This window comes from Bos taurus, chromosome 6 (genome assembly GCF_002263795.3).
Source record: "Bos taurus isolate L1 Dominette 01449 registration number 42190680 breed Hereford chromosome 6, ARS-UCD2.0, whole genome shotgun sequence".
NCBI classification, from domain to species: domain Eukaryota; kingdom Metazoa; phylum Chordata; class Mammalia; order Artiodactyla; family Bovidae; genus Bos; species Bos taurus.
The window spans coordinates 105,522,241-105,535,063 of NC_037333.1; positions in this window are offsets into that span (position 1 = coordinate 105,522,241).

Sequence of the window (12,823 nt, forward strand, 5' to 3'; positions counted from 1 at the left end):
TAGATTTAATTCTTTGCAGTTTTATATGAATTTTAAAAAATTGTAATGCTATTTGTTAATTTTTGGCTGTGCTGGGTCTTTGTTGCTGCATGGGCTTTTTCTCTAGTTGTGGTGAGTGGGAACTACTCCTTAGTTATGGTGTGTGGGCTTTTCACTGTGGTGGCTTCTCTTATTGCAGAACACAGGTTCAAGAGGATGCATACTTCAGTAGTTGCAACACATGGGCTCAGCAGTTGCAGCTCCTGGGCTCTAGAGCACAGGCTCAATAATTGTAGTGCACAGGCTTAGTTGCTTCATGGCACGTGGGATCGCCCCAGATCAGGGGTTGAACCTGTGTTTCCTGCACTGGCAGGTGGATTCATTACCACTGAGCCACGAGGGAAGCTCCTCGGATGAATTTTAGAATTACCTTTTCAACTTCTATGGAGATCTGCTAGGATTTTTATATAGGTATGGGAAAGTGATGTGTTAACAGTATAGTCTTCTAGTCTCTGAATATGGCACCTCTCTTCATTTATCTAGGTCCTCTTTAATTTCTCTCAGCAATTATTTTCGTTTTTAGTGGATATATACTGTATATTTTTATTTAACTTTTTGTTAAATATATTAATACTATTCAAAATGGAATTAAAATTTGTTTTCCAACCAATAGTTTCTATGATATAGAAATACAATTACTTTTTGTAGAGACCTTCTATCCTTTGGCATTGCTAAAGTTGTTGTTCTAGTAGTTTGTTTTATAGATCTTAGGGTTTTTTGACATATAGGAACATGTTATCTTTGAATAAAGACAACTTTACTGTCTCCTTTCTTATCTTTATGCCTTGTATTTATTATTTTTTCTTGTCTTATTACACATTTAGGTTCTAGCTAGAACCTCCAGTACAATGATGAAAAGAAGTTGTGAAAGTACATATCTTTACCTATTTCTGATATTTGAGATAAGACAAAGATCAGGTTATCAAAGCAGACATACCAAATCAGAAATGTTAAAAAGTATTAAGCTTTATTAATAAATCAAAGGCTGTGCAAAGTCACTTCAGTCATGTCCACCTCTTTGTGATTCCATAGACTGTAGTCTGCCAGGCTCCTCTATCCATGGGATTTCCCAGACATGAATACTGGAATGGGTTGCCATTTCTAGAAGTAGTCAAATTACATGAATGAAGCAAGAACAGATTCAGAAACATTAGCAGAATTCTCTAGGTCTTTTCTTGCCATACCAGATTTTCTCCTATGTTTTTTAAAGTAATAAGTGCCCTTCACACTACTTACACATAAGTGAGCCATTTAAGTCACAAAACATATGCAAATACTTTTTCCCATTCTGTGGATTATCTTTTCATTTTGTTTATGGTTTCTTTTGCTGTGCAAATGCTTCCCCCCTCCCCCCCCCACCCCGCCTTTGTTTCTTCTTCTTTTTTGGCCTCGTAGTTTATGGGATCCTAGTTCCCTGATAAAGGGATTAAACCTGGGCCCTTGACAATGAAAGCATGGAGTCCTAACCACTGGACCACCAGGACATTCTCTGCTGTGCAAAAGCTTTTAAATTTAATTGTGGGAGACTCAGATTCAATTATGGAGTTGCAGAGTCAGGCATGACTGAGTGACTAATACTCTTCTTTAACTGAAGGGTTTTGGCTCAAGTGGTAAAGAACCTACCTACAATGCAGGAGGTATAGGAGGTGCAGATTCAATCCCTGGGTCGGGAAGATCCCCTGGAGGAGGTAATGGCAATCACTCCAGTATTCTTGTCTGGAAAATTCCATTGACAGAAGAGCCTGGTGGGCCATGGTCCATTGGGTCACAAAGAGTCAGACATGACTGAGCATTCATGCACACAGTAGTTTTATTATGAATTGTGGTGAATTATTTCCAAATACTTTTTGTGCAGTTGTTGATATGGTCAAGTAATTCTCTCACTTAATTTGTTAATGTGGCAAATTACATTGGTTTTCAAATATTACATCAGCATTGCAATCCTAGGGTAAATCCTACTGAGTCCTGAGATACTTACCATTATATCTATCTATTTATCTAGCTATATGTCAATTTTGTCAGTTGTTTTTTGGTCACACATTTTGTAAATTGTTTTTTCATTTATTTACAATTGTGATAAATGCACATAACATAAAATTCACTATCATAACTGCTTTTAAATATACAGTACAGTGATGTAACCATTAACACATTTTTGTGCAACAGATCGGAGAGGGCAATGGCACCCCACTCCAGTACTCTTGCCTGGAAAATCCCATGGACAGAGGAGCCTCGTAGGCTGCAGTCCATGGGGTCACTAAGAGTCAGACACGACTGAGCGACTTCCCTTTCACTTTTCACTTTCACGCATTGGAGAAGGAAATGGCAACCCACTCCAGTGTTCTTGCCTGGAGAATCCCAGGGACGGGGGAGCCTGGTGGGCTTCCGTCTATGGGGTCGCACAGAGTCGGACACGACTGTAGTGACTTAACAGTAGCAGTAGCAGTGCAACAGATATCTAGAACTTTTTCATCTTGCAAAACTGAAAGTCTGTACTCATTAAAAATTAGCTCCCCATTTCCTTCTTCCTCTCAGCTCCTGGTAACCGCATTCTACTTTTTGTTTCTATGAATTTGACTACTTTAGATATATTTCTTACCAGTGGTATCATGAATTATTTTATTTGTATTTTTTGACTAGCTTATTTCACTTAGCATAAGCTCTCAAGATTCATCCATGTCATACAGTGTGACAGAATTTCATTACTTTATAAAGCTGAATAATATTCCATTGTATGGATATACCACATTTACTTTCTCTCTTCATTTACTGATGGGCATTTAGATTACTTCCACCTCTTGACTATTGTAAACAGTGCTGCAGTGAATATGGGTGTGCAAATATCTCTTCAAGATCCTGTTTTCAATTATTTTGTGTGTATACAAAGAAATGAGTTTGCTGGATCATATGTGTGTGCTCAGTTGCTCAGTTTGCAACCCTATGGACTGTTGCCCTCCAGACTCCTCTGTCCATGGAATTTTTCAGGCAAGAATACTGGAATGGGTTGCCATTTTCTTCTCCAGGGGATCTTCCCAACCCAGGGATTGAACTTGTGTCTCCAAGGTCTCATGTATTGGCAGGCAGATTCTTTACCACTGAGCCACCTGGGAAGCTCTGGATCATATGGTAAGTCTACTTATAATTATTGGAGCAAACTCCATACTATTTACCATACCAGCCAAACTTTTTTTCAGTTCAGTTCAGTCGGTCAGTTGTGTCGGACTCTTTGTGACCCCATGGACTACAGCATTCCAGGCTTCCCTATCAATCACTAACTCCCGGAGCTTGTTCAAACTCATGTCCATTGAGTCAGTGATGCCATGCAACCATCTCATCCCCTGTTGTCCCCTTCTCCTCCTGCCTTCACTCTTTGCCAGCATTAGGGTCTTTTCCAATGAGTCAGTTTTTCGCATCATGTGGCAAAGTATTGGAGCTTCAGTTTCAGCATCAGTCCTTCCAATGAATATTCAAGACTGATTTCCTTGAGGATTGACTGGTTGGATCTCCTTGCAGTCCAAGGGACTCTCAAGAGTCTTTTCCAACACCACAATTCAAAAGCATCAGTATTTCAGTGCTCAGCTTTCTTTATGGTCCAAACCTTTTTACATTCCCACAAACAGTGCACAGTGTTCCAATTCCTTTGCATTCTCACCAGCATTTGTTATTTCTATGTTTTAGATAGCATACTAATGGGTGTGAGATTTTGACTTGCATCTCTGTGATGATTAGTGATATTGATGATTAGTGATGTTTCCATATGCTTGTTGACCATTTATATATATTCTTTGTAGACATGTCTATTCAAGTCCCATGCCCATTTTAAAATCAGGTTATTTGTTTGCTGTTGTTATTGTTGCATTGTAGGAGTTTTATATATAATCTGGATGTTTGCTTCTGACCAGGTACACATGGTTTGCAAATATTTTCTCCCATTCTGTAGGTTTCCCTTTCACTCTGTTTATTCCTTCCTTTGTTGCATAGAACTTTTAAAGTTTGATGTAGTCACATTTGTTTTTGCTTTTGTTGCTGTTTATGGTGTCATATCCAAGAAACCATTGTCAAATCCAATGTCAGGAAGCTTTTCTATTATGTTTTCTTCCAGGAATTTTATAGTTTTAGATCTTATGTTTAGTTCTATAATCTGTTTGAGTTAATTTTTTTATGTGGTCTAAGATGAGGGTCCAACTTCATTCTTTTTTGAATACCCAGTTTTCCAAACATCAGTTGTGTTTCTATACACTAACAATGAAAAATTGAAAAGGAAACGGGGAAAGTAATCTCATTTACAATAGCATCAAAAAGAATAAAATACTTAAGATAAATCTTACCCAAAGATGTAAAAGACCTGTACAATGAAAATGACAACATATTACTAACAAAAATCAAAGAAGATACAAATAAATGGAAAGACATCTTGTATCTTATGAATTGGATGATTCAATACTATTAAAATGTCCATACTACTCATAATGATCTACAGGTTCAATAAACACAATCTCTATCAAAATCCCAATGGCATTTTTTGCAGAAGTAGGAAAAAAAAAAAAGCTAACATTCATAAGAAATCTCAAGAGATCCCAAATAGTTGAAAGAATCTTGAAAAAGAACAAAAGTTGGAGGCCCTGCTCTTCCTGATTTCAAAACATACTACAAAATAACGGTAATTAAAACAGTGTGATACTGCCATAAAGATGGATTTACAGACCAGTGTAGCAGAATTGAGAGCCCACCAATAAAGCTTTGCAGAGATAATCAAATGACCTTCAAAAAGAAAACAAAGACTAAACACTGGAGAAAGGACATTTACATGAAAGTCACTTACATGAAATAACTTTTCCTAATATTTCACTTTTAGCTGATGTGTTTACTTGGATCTAAAGTAAGTCTCTTATAGAAAGTGTAGAAATATATCTTGTTCTTTAATCCATTCAGCCAATCTATATATTAATTGTCTTTTTTTAAATTAATTTTTTTGCTTTAAAATAGTTTTCTGGCCTATAGAAAATATATAAAGATAGTAAAGAGAATTCTCCTATATTCCACTCTCAGTTACTTCTGTTGCTAAGAACATACATTAATAAGATTTATATATTTCAGACATATTTGTACAAAGAATGAACCGATATTCAGTTCAGTTCAGTCGCTCAGTCATGTCAGACTCTTTGAGACCCCAGGAATTGCAGCACGCCAGGCCTCCCTGTCCATCACCAACTCCCGGAGTCACTCAGACTCATGTCCATCGAGTCAGTGATGCCATCCAGCCATCTCATCCTCTGTCGTCCCCTTCCCCTCCTGCCCCCAATCCCTCCCAGCATCAGAGAGTTTTCCAATGAGTCAACTCTTCACACGAGGTGGCCAAAATACTGGAGTTGCAGCTTCAGCATCATTCCCTCCAAAGAAATCCCAGGGCTGATCTTCAGAATGGACTGGTTGGATCTCCTTGCAGTCCAAGGGACTCTCGAGAGTTTTCTCCAACACCACTGTTCAAAGGCATCAATTCTTTGGCACTCAGCTTTCTTCGTAGTCCAACTCTCACATCCATACATGACTACTGGAAAAACCATAGCCTTGACTAGACGGACCTTTTGTGGCAAAGTAATGTCTCTGCTTTTGAGTGTGCTATCTAGGTTGGTCATAACTTTCCTTCCAAGGAGTAAGCGTCTTTTAATTTCATGGCTGCAGTCACCATCTGCAGTGATTTTGGAGCCCCCCAAAATAAAGTCTGACACTGTTTCACTGTTTCCCCATCTATTTCCCATGAAGTGATGGAACCAGATGCCATGATCTTCATCTTCTGAATGTTGAGCCTTAAGCCCACTTTTTCACTCTCCACTTTCACTTTCATCAAGAGGCTTTTTAGTTCCTCTTCACTTTCTTCAATAAGGGTGGTGTCATCTGCATATCTGAGGTTATTGATATTTTTCCCAGCAATCTTGACTCCAGGTTGTGCTTCTTCCAGCCCAGTGTTTCTCATGATGTACTCTGCATAGAAGTTAAATAAGCAGGGTGACAATATACAGCCTTGACGTACTCCTTTTCCTATTTGGAACCAGTCTGTTGTTCCATGTCCAGTTCTAACTGTTGCTTCCTGACTTGCATATAAGTTTCTCAAGAGGCAGGTCAGGTGGTCTGGTATTCCCATCTCTTTCAGAATTTTCCACAGTTTATTGTGATCCACACAGTCAAAGGCTTTGGCATAGTCAATAAAGCAGAAATAGATGTTTTTCTGGAACTCTCTTGCTTTTTCCATGATCCAGCGGATGTTGGCAATTTGGTCTCTGGTTCCTCTGCCTTTTCTAAAACCAGCTTGAACATCTGGAAGTTCACAGTTCACGTATTGCTGAAGCCTGGCTTGGAGAATTTTGAGCATTACTTTACTAGCATGTGAGATGAGTGCAGTTGTGCGGTAGTTTGAGCATTCTTTGGCATTGCCTTTCTTTGGGATTGGAATGAAAACTGACCTTTTCCAGTCCTGTGGCCACTGCTGAATTTTCCAAATTTGCTGGCATATTGAGTGCAGCACTTTCACAGCATCATCTTTCAGGATTTGGAATATCTCAACTGGAATTCCATCACCTCCATTAGCTTTGTTCTTAGTGATGCTTTCTAAGGCCCACTTGACTTCACATTCCAGGATGTCTGGCTCTAGATCAGTGATCACACCATCGTGATTATCTGGGTCATGCAGATCTTTTTTGTACATTTCTTCTGTGTATTCTTGCCACCTCTTCTTAATATCTTCTGCTTCTGTTAGGTCCATTTCTGTCCTTTATTGAGCCTATCTTTGCATGAAATGTTCTCTTGGTATCTCTGATTTTCTTGAAGAGATCTCTAGTCTTTCCCATTCTGTTCTTTTCCTCTATTTCTTTGCATTGATTTCTCAGGAAGACTTTCTTATCTCTTCTAGCTATTCTTTGGAACTCTGCATTCAGATGCTTATATCTTTCCTTTTTTCCTTTGCTTTTCACTTCTCTTCTTTTCACAGCTATTTGGAAGGCCTCTTCAGACAGCCATTTTGCTTTTTTGCATTTCTTTTCCATGGGGATGGACTTGATCTCTGTCTCCTGTACAATGTCACAAACCTCCATCCATAGTTCTTCAGGCACTCTATCTATCAGATCTAGTCCCTTAAATCTATTTCTCACTTCCACTGTATAATCATAAGGGATTTGATTTAGGTCATACCTGAATAGTCTTGTGGTTTTCCCTACTTTCTTCAATTTAAGTCTGAATTTGGCAATAAGGAGTTCATGATCTGAGCCACAGTCAGCTCCTGGTCTTTTTTGTGTTGACTGTATAGAGCTTCTCCATCTTTGGCTGCAAAGAATATAATCAGTCTGATTTTGGTGTTGACCATCTGGTGATGTCCATGTGTAGAGTCTTCTCTTGTGTTGTTCAAAGAGGGTATTTGCTATGACCAGTGCATTTTCTTGGCAAAACTCTATTAGTCTTTGCCCTGCTTCATTCCATATTCCAAGGCCAAATTTGCCTGTTACTCCAGGTGTTTCTTGACTTCCTACTTTTGCATTCCAGTCCCCTATAATGAAAAGGACATCTTTTTTGGGTGTTAGTTCTAAAAGGTCTTGTAGGTCTTCATAGAACCGTTCAACTTCAGCTTTCAGCAATACTGGTTGGGGCATAGACTTGGATTACTGTGATATTGAATGATTTGCGTTGGAAACGAACAGAGATCATTCTGTCGTTTTTGAGATTGCATCCAAGTACCGCAATTTGGATTCTCTTGTTGACCATGATGGCTACTCCATTTCTTCTAAGGGATTCCAGTACACAAAACTGTACAGTAAAAATGAATACAACATTGTATTCGTATACAACATTGTATACTGCCTGCAGTAGTAGATATAATGGTCATCTGAGTTAAATTCACCAATTCCAGTCCATTTTAGTTCACTGATTCCTAGAATGTCGACGTTCACTCTTACCATCTCCTATTTGACCACTTCCGATTTGCCTTGATTCATGGACCTGACATTCCAGGTTCCTATGCAATATTGCTCTTTACAGTATCGGACCTTGGTTCTATCACCAGTCACATCCACAACTGGGTATGGTTTTTGCTTTGGCTCCATCCCTTCATTCTTTCTGGAGTTATTTCTCCACTGATCTCTAGTAGCAAATTGGGCACCTACCGACCTGGGGAGTTCCTCTTTCAGTATCCTATCATTTTGCCTTTTCATACTGTTCATGGGGTTCTCAAGGCAAGAATACTGAAGTGGTTTGCCATTCCCTTCTCCAGTGGACCACATTCTGTCAGCCCTGTCCACCATGCCCACCCTTCTTGGGTGGCACCACAGGCATGGCTTAGTTTCATTGAGTTAGACAAGGCTGTGGTCCTGGTGTGATTAGATTGACTAGTTTTCTGTGAGTATGGTTTCAGTGTGTCTGCCCTCTGATGCCCTCTTGCAACACCTACCATCTAACTTGGCTTTCTCTTACCTTGGACGTGGGGTATCTCTTCATGGCTGCTCTAGCAAAGTGCAGCTGCTGCTCCTAACCAATATTAATATACATTATTAGTAAATAATGTTCATATCCATTTAAATTTCTTCGGGTTTTACCTTTTGTAATTTTTCTTTCCCAGGATCCCATCCAGGATTCCTAATCCCTCACGTGTTCTTAAACTCTTATAGGTTGTGATAATTTCTCAGACTTTCTTGTTATTGTTTTGTTTTTAAAATTTTTATTGGAGTATAGTTGCTTTACAATGTTGTATTCATTTTTATTGTACAGTTTTATGTACTGGTCAGGTATTTTGCAGAATGTGACTTTGAATTTGTCTGATATTTTTCTCCTGATTAGACTGTGGTTACTGGCTTTTGGAAAGAATAACATAAAGTGCCATTCTCAGTATGTGATATCAAGGGTGAGTGTTATCAATCAACAGGACTTGTCATGGATGATGATAAACTTGATCACCTGGCTAAGGTAGTGTTTCTTAGATTTCTCCATTGTAGATTATTCATTCCCCCACCCACCCTTTCCATAAAGTACTCTTAGGAAGGAAGTTACCATGTACAGTCCAAGCTTAAGTAGTGGTGAGTTGTGATTAACCTTTTTGAGGGTGGAGTATCTATATAAATTATTGGAAATTCTTCTGTATGTGAAATTTATTTTATTTTCTATCATTTACTTTTATCAATGTGTACTTGTGAATATTTCTCTTATACTTTTGATTGTATTTTCTTGTTAAAATTGTTATATTCAGTTGGCTTTTATGTCCCTTTAACATACCTCCACTGTTGTTGTTGTTCAGTTGCTAAGTTGTAGCTCACTCTTTGCAACCCCATGGACTGCAGAATGCCAGGCTTACCTGTCTATCACCAACTCCTGGAGCTGACTCAAACTCATGTCCATCAAGTTGGTGATGCCACCCAACCATCTCATCCTCTGTCTTCCCCCTCTCCTCTTGCCTTCAGTCTTTCCCAGCATCTGGGTCTTTTCCAATGAATCAGTTCTTCACATCAGGTGGCCAAAGTATTGGAGCTTTAGCTTCAGCATCAGTCCTTCCAATGAATATTCAGGACTGATTTCCTTTAGGGTTGACTGGTTTGATCTCCTTGCAGTCTAAGGGACTCTCAAGAGTCTTCTCCGACACCACAATTCAAAAGCATCCATTTTTCAGTGCTCAGCTTTCTTTATGGTCCAACTCTCACATCCATACATGAGTACTGGAAAAACCCCACAACTTTGACTAGACAGACCTTTGTCAGCAAAGTGATGTCTCTGACTTTTAATATGCTGTCTAGGTTGGTGGTCATAGCTTTTCTTCCAAGGAGGAAGCATCTTTTAATTTCATGGCTGCAGTCACCATATGCAGTGATTCTGAAGCCCAAGAAAATAAAGTCTGTCACTGTTTCCATTGTTTCCCCATCTATTTGCTGTGAAGTGATGGGACTGGATGCCATGATCTTAGTTTTCTGAATGTTGAGCTTTAAGCCAACTTTTTCACTCTCCTCTTTCACCTTCATCAAGAGGCTCTTTAATTCCTCTTTGCTTTCTGATATAAGGGTGGTGTCATCTGCATATCTGAGGTTATTGATATTTCTCCTGGCAATCTTGATTCTAGCTTGTGCTTCATCCAGCCTGGCATTTTGCATGATGTACTCTGCATATAAGTTAAATAAGCAAGGTGACAATATACAGCCTTGATGTATTCCTTTCCCAATTTGGAATCAGTCTGTTGTTCCATGTCTGGTTCTAACTCTTGCTTCTTGACCTATATACAGATTTCTCAGGAGGCAGGTAAGGTGTTTTGGTATTCCCATCTCTTTCAGAATTTTCCACAGTTTATTGTGATCCACACATTCAAAGGCTTTGGCACAGTCAATAAAGCAGAAGGAGATGTTTTGCTGGAACTCTCTTGCTTTTTTGATGATCCAGTAGATGTTGGCAATTTGATCTCTGGTTCCTCTGCCTTTTCTAAAACCAGCTTGAACATCTGGAAGTTCACAGTTCACGTATTGCTGAAGAATGGCTTAGAGAATTTTGAGCATTACTTTTCTAGCGTGTGAGATGAGTGCAATTGTGCGGTGGTTTGAGCATTCTTTGGCATTGGTTTTCTTTGGGATTGGAATGAAAACAGACCTTTCCCAGTCCTGTGACCACTGCTGAGTTTTCCAAATTTGCTGGCATATTGAGTGCCGCACTTCCACAGCATCATCTAATAGGACTTGAAATAGCTCAGCTGGAGTTGCATCACTTCCACTGGCTTTGTTCGTAGCGATGCTTCCTAAGGCCCACTAGACTTCAGACTGCAGAATGTCTTAACTTTTAGGTTGTGCATTTTTTTCACTGGAGAGAAACAAGCTTGTTTGTTGTTGAATTTCCTCCTAGAGTGCTTACATTTCAGCTTGCTGTTGTTGTTAACTCAGTTACTATTTGTCCATTTAATTCTCTCATCTGAAATTTTGTTGACATCCTCTTCTCTCATTTTTTTTTCTGTTCTTTTTATCCTATGTTTTTGTCTTTTCAATTCTTTCATTGTTATTATAGTAGAATTTCCAGACGAATCAAATATAAGTTCCTGTTTAGCCATGTTTTAATTGAAAGTCTTATTGCAGTGGTACACATGTTTTATATTTTACTAAGTATTGTGAAATTGCTTTCCAAATGCTGCACTGATATATGTTTCTTTTGGGTTGATCTCAGCCTATCCATAGTGATGATACTTTTTAGAAATGGCAGAGGGCACTCCTCTGGGCTACTTGTGGCAAGCCTCACAGACATTTCCCCAACTGAAGCCAATCATGAGACTGTACCAGGGCTTGTGATTCTTATGATCACAAGACATACCTTAGCAACCACTGTAAGAGAACTTTGAAAAAGCAAGGTTTATTACTCATATGTCCTGGAGGGTACAAGCCATGCCCTGGACCAGTTAGCAAGGTCCTGGGGGTAGGGAGAGAGAGAATGAATGTGTGGGTCTGGGAGTCTCTCTGCTTTTATTGGGAATGATGAGGTGGTACATGGAGCTTTGAGGGTTCACTCCTTATTGGTGAAATTAAAACAGAAGAGCAGGAATTAAAGCACAGGAAGGGAAAAGCAAGCAGTGGGTCAAAGAGTCAGTTATCTAGGTCCACCAGAACTTTCCAGAAAGGGGTACATCTGGATGGGGCAGCCTGGCTCTTTATCTAGTGGTGTAGATGGCAGTGTGCTTTTTTCTGACATGGATGTCTTTGAAATGGATGCCTCAGCAATCAAAGATTTAATGTTAGGCATTAACATTACAATAAAAAAGCTAACTGTAGGGTACCTGCACCACAGGGTTCCAACTAATAGTTGAAACTTCCCCAAACCCACTTAATAAGTCATCTGTCCTTTCCCAGGGAAACTGCCTCTATTTCTGTTGTGTTCACTTACCCATTCAACAGGTTACTGCTTCACTACTACACGAATGACCTAGAATAATACCCTAAAGAAAAGAGTCTCCTGAGGCCACCTGTATGTGGGTTAAGAAGCAACAGTTAGGTCCACACACAGAACAACAGACTGGTTCAGAATTGGGAGGAGTATGTAAAGGCTGTATACTGTCACCCTGCTTATTTAAGTATGTGCAGAGTGCATCATGCCATACTGGATGAATCACAAGCTAGAATCAAGATTGCTGGGAGAAATAACAACTTCAGATATGCAGATGATACCACCCTAATGGCAGAAAGCAAAGAGGAACTAAAGAGCCTCTTGATGAGAGTGAAAGGAGAGTGAAGAAGCTGATCTGGAACTCAACATTCAAAAAACTCAGATCATGGCATCTGGTCCCATCACAAATAGAATGGGAAAAAGTGTAAACAGTGGCAGATTTTCTTTTCTTGGACTCTAAAATCACTGTGGACAAGGACTGCAGCCATGAAATTAAAGAACGCTTGATCCTTGAAAAGAAAGCTATGATGAAACTAAACAGCATATTAAAAAGCAGAGACATCAGTTTGCCAACAGAAGTCCATATAGTCAAAGCTATGGTTTTTCCAGTAGTCACATACTGATGTGAGAGTTGGACCATAAATAAGGCTGAGTGCCGAAGAATGGATGCTTTTGAATTGTGGTGTTGGAGGAGTCGCTTGAGAGTCCCTTTGCAAGGAAATCAAACCAGTCAATCCTAAAGGAAGTTGACCCTGAATAGTCATTGGAAAGACTGATGCTGAAGCTGAACCTGCAATACTTGGGCCACCTGATGAGAAGAGCTGACTCATTGGAAAAGACCCTGATGCTGGGAAAGATTGAGGACAGGAGGAAAAGTGGGTGGTGAAGGATGAGATGGTTGGAT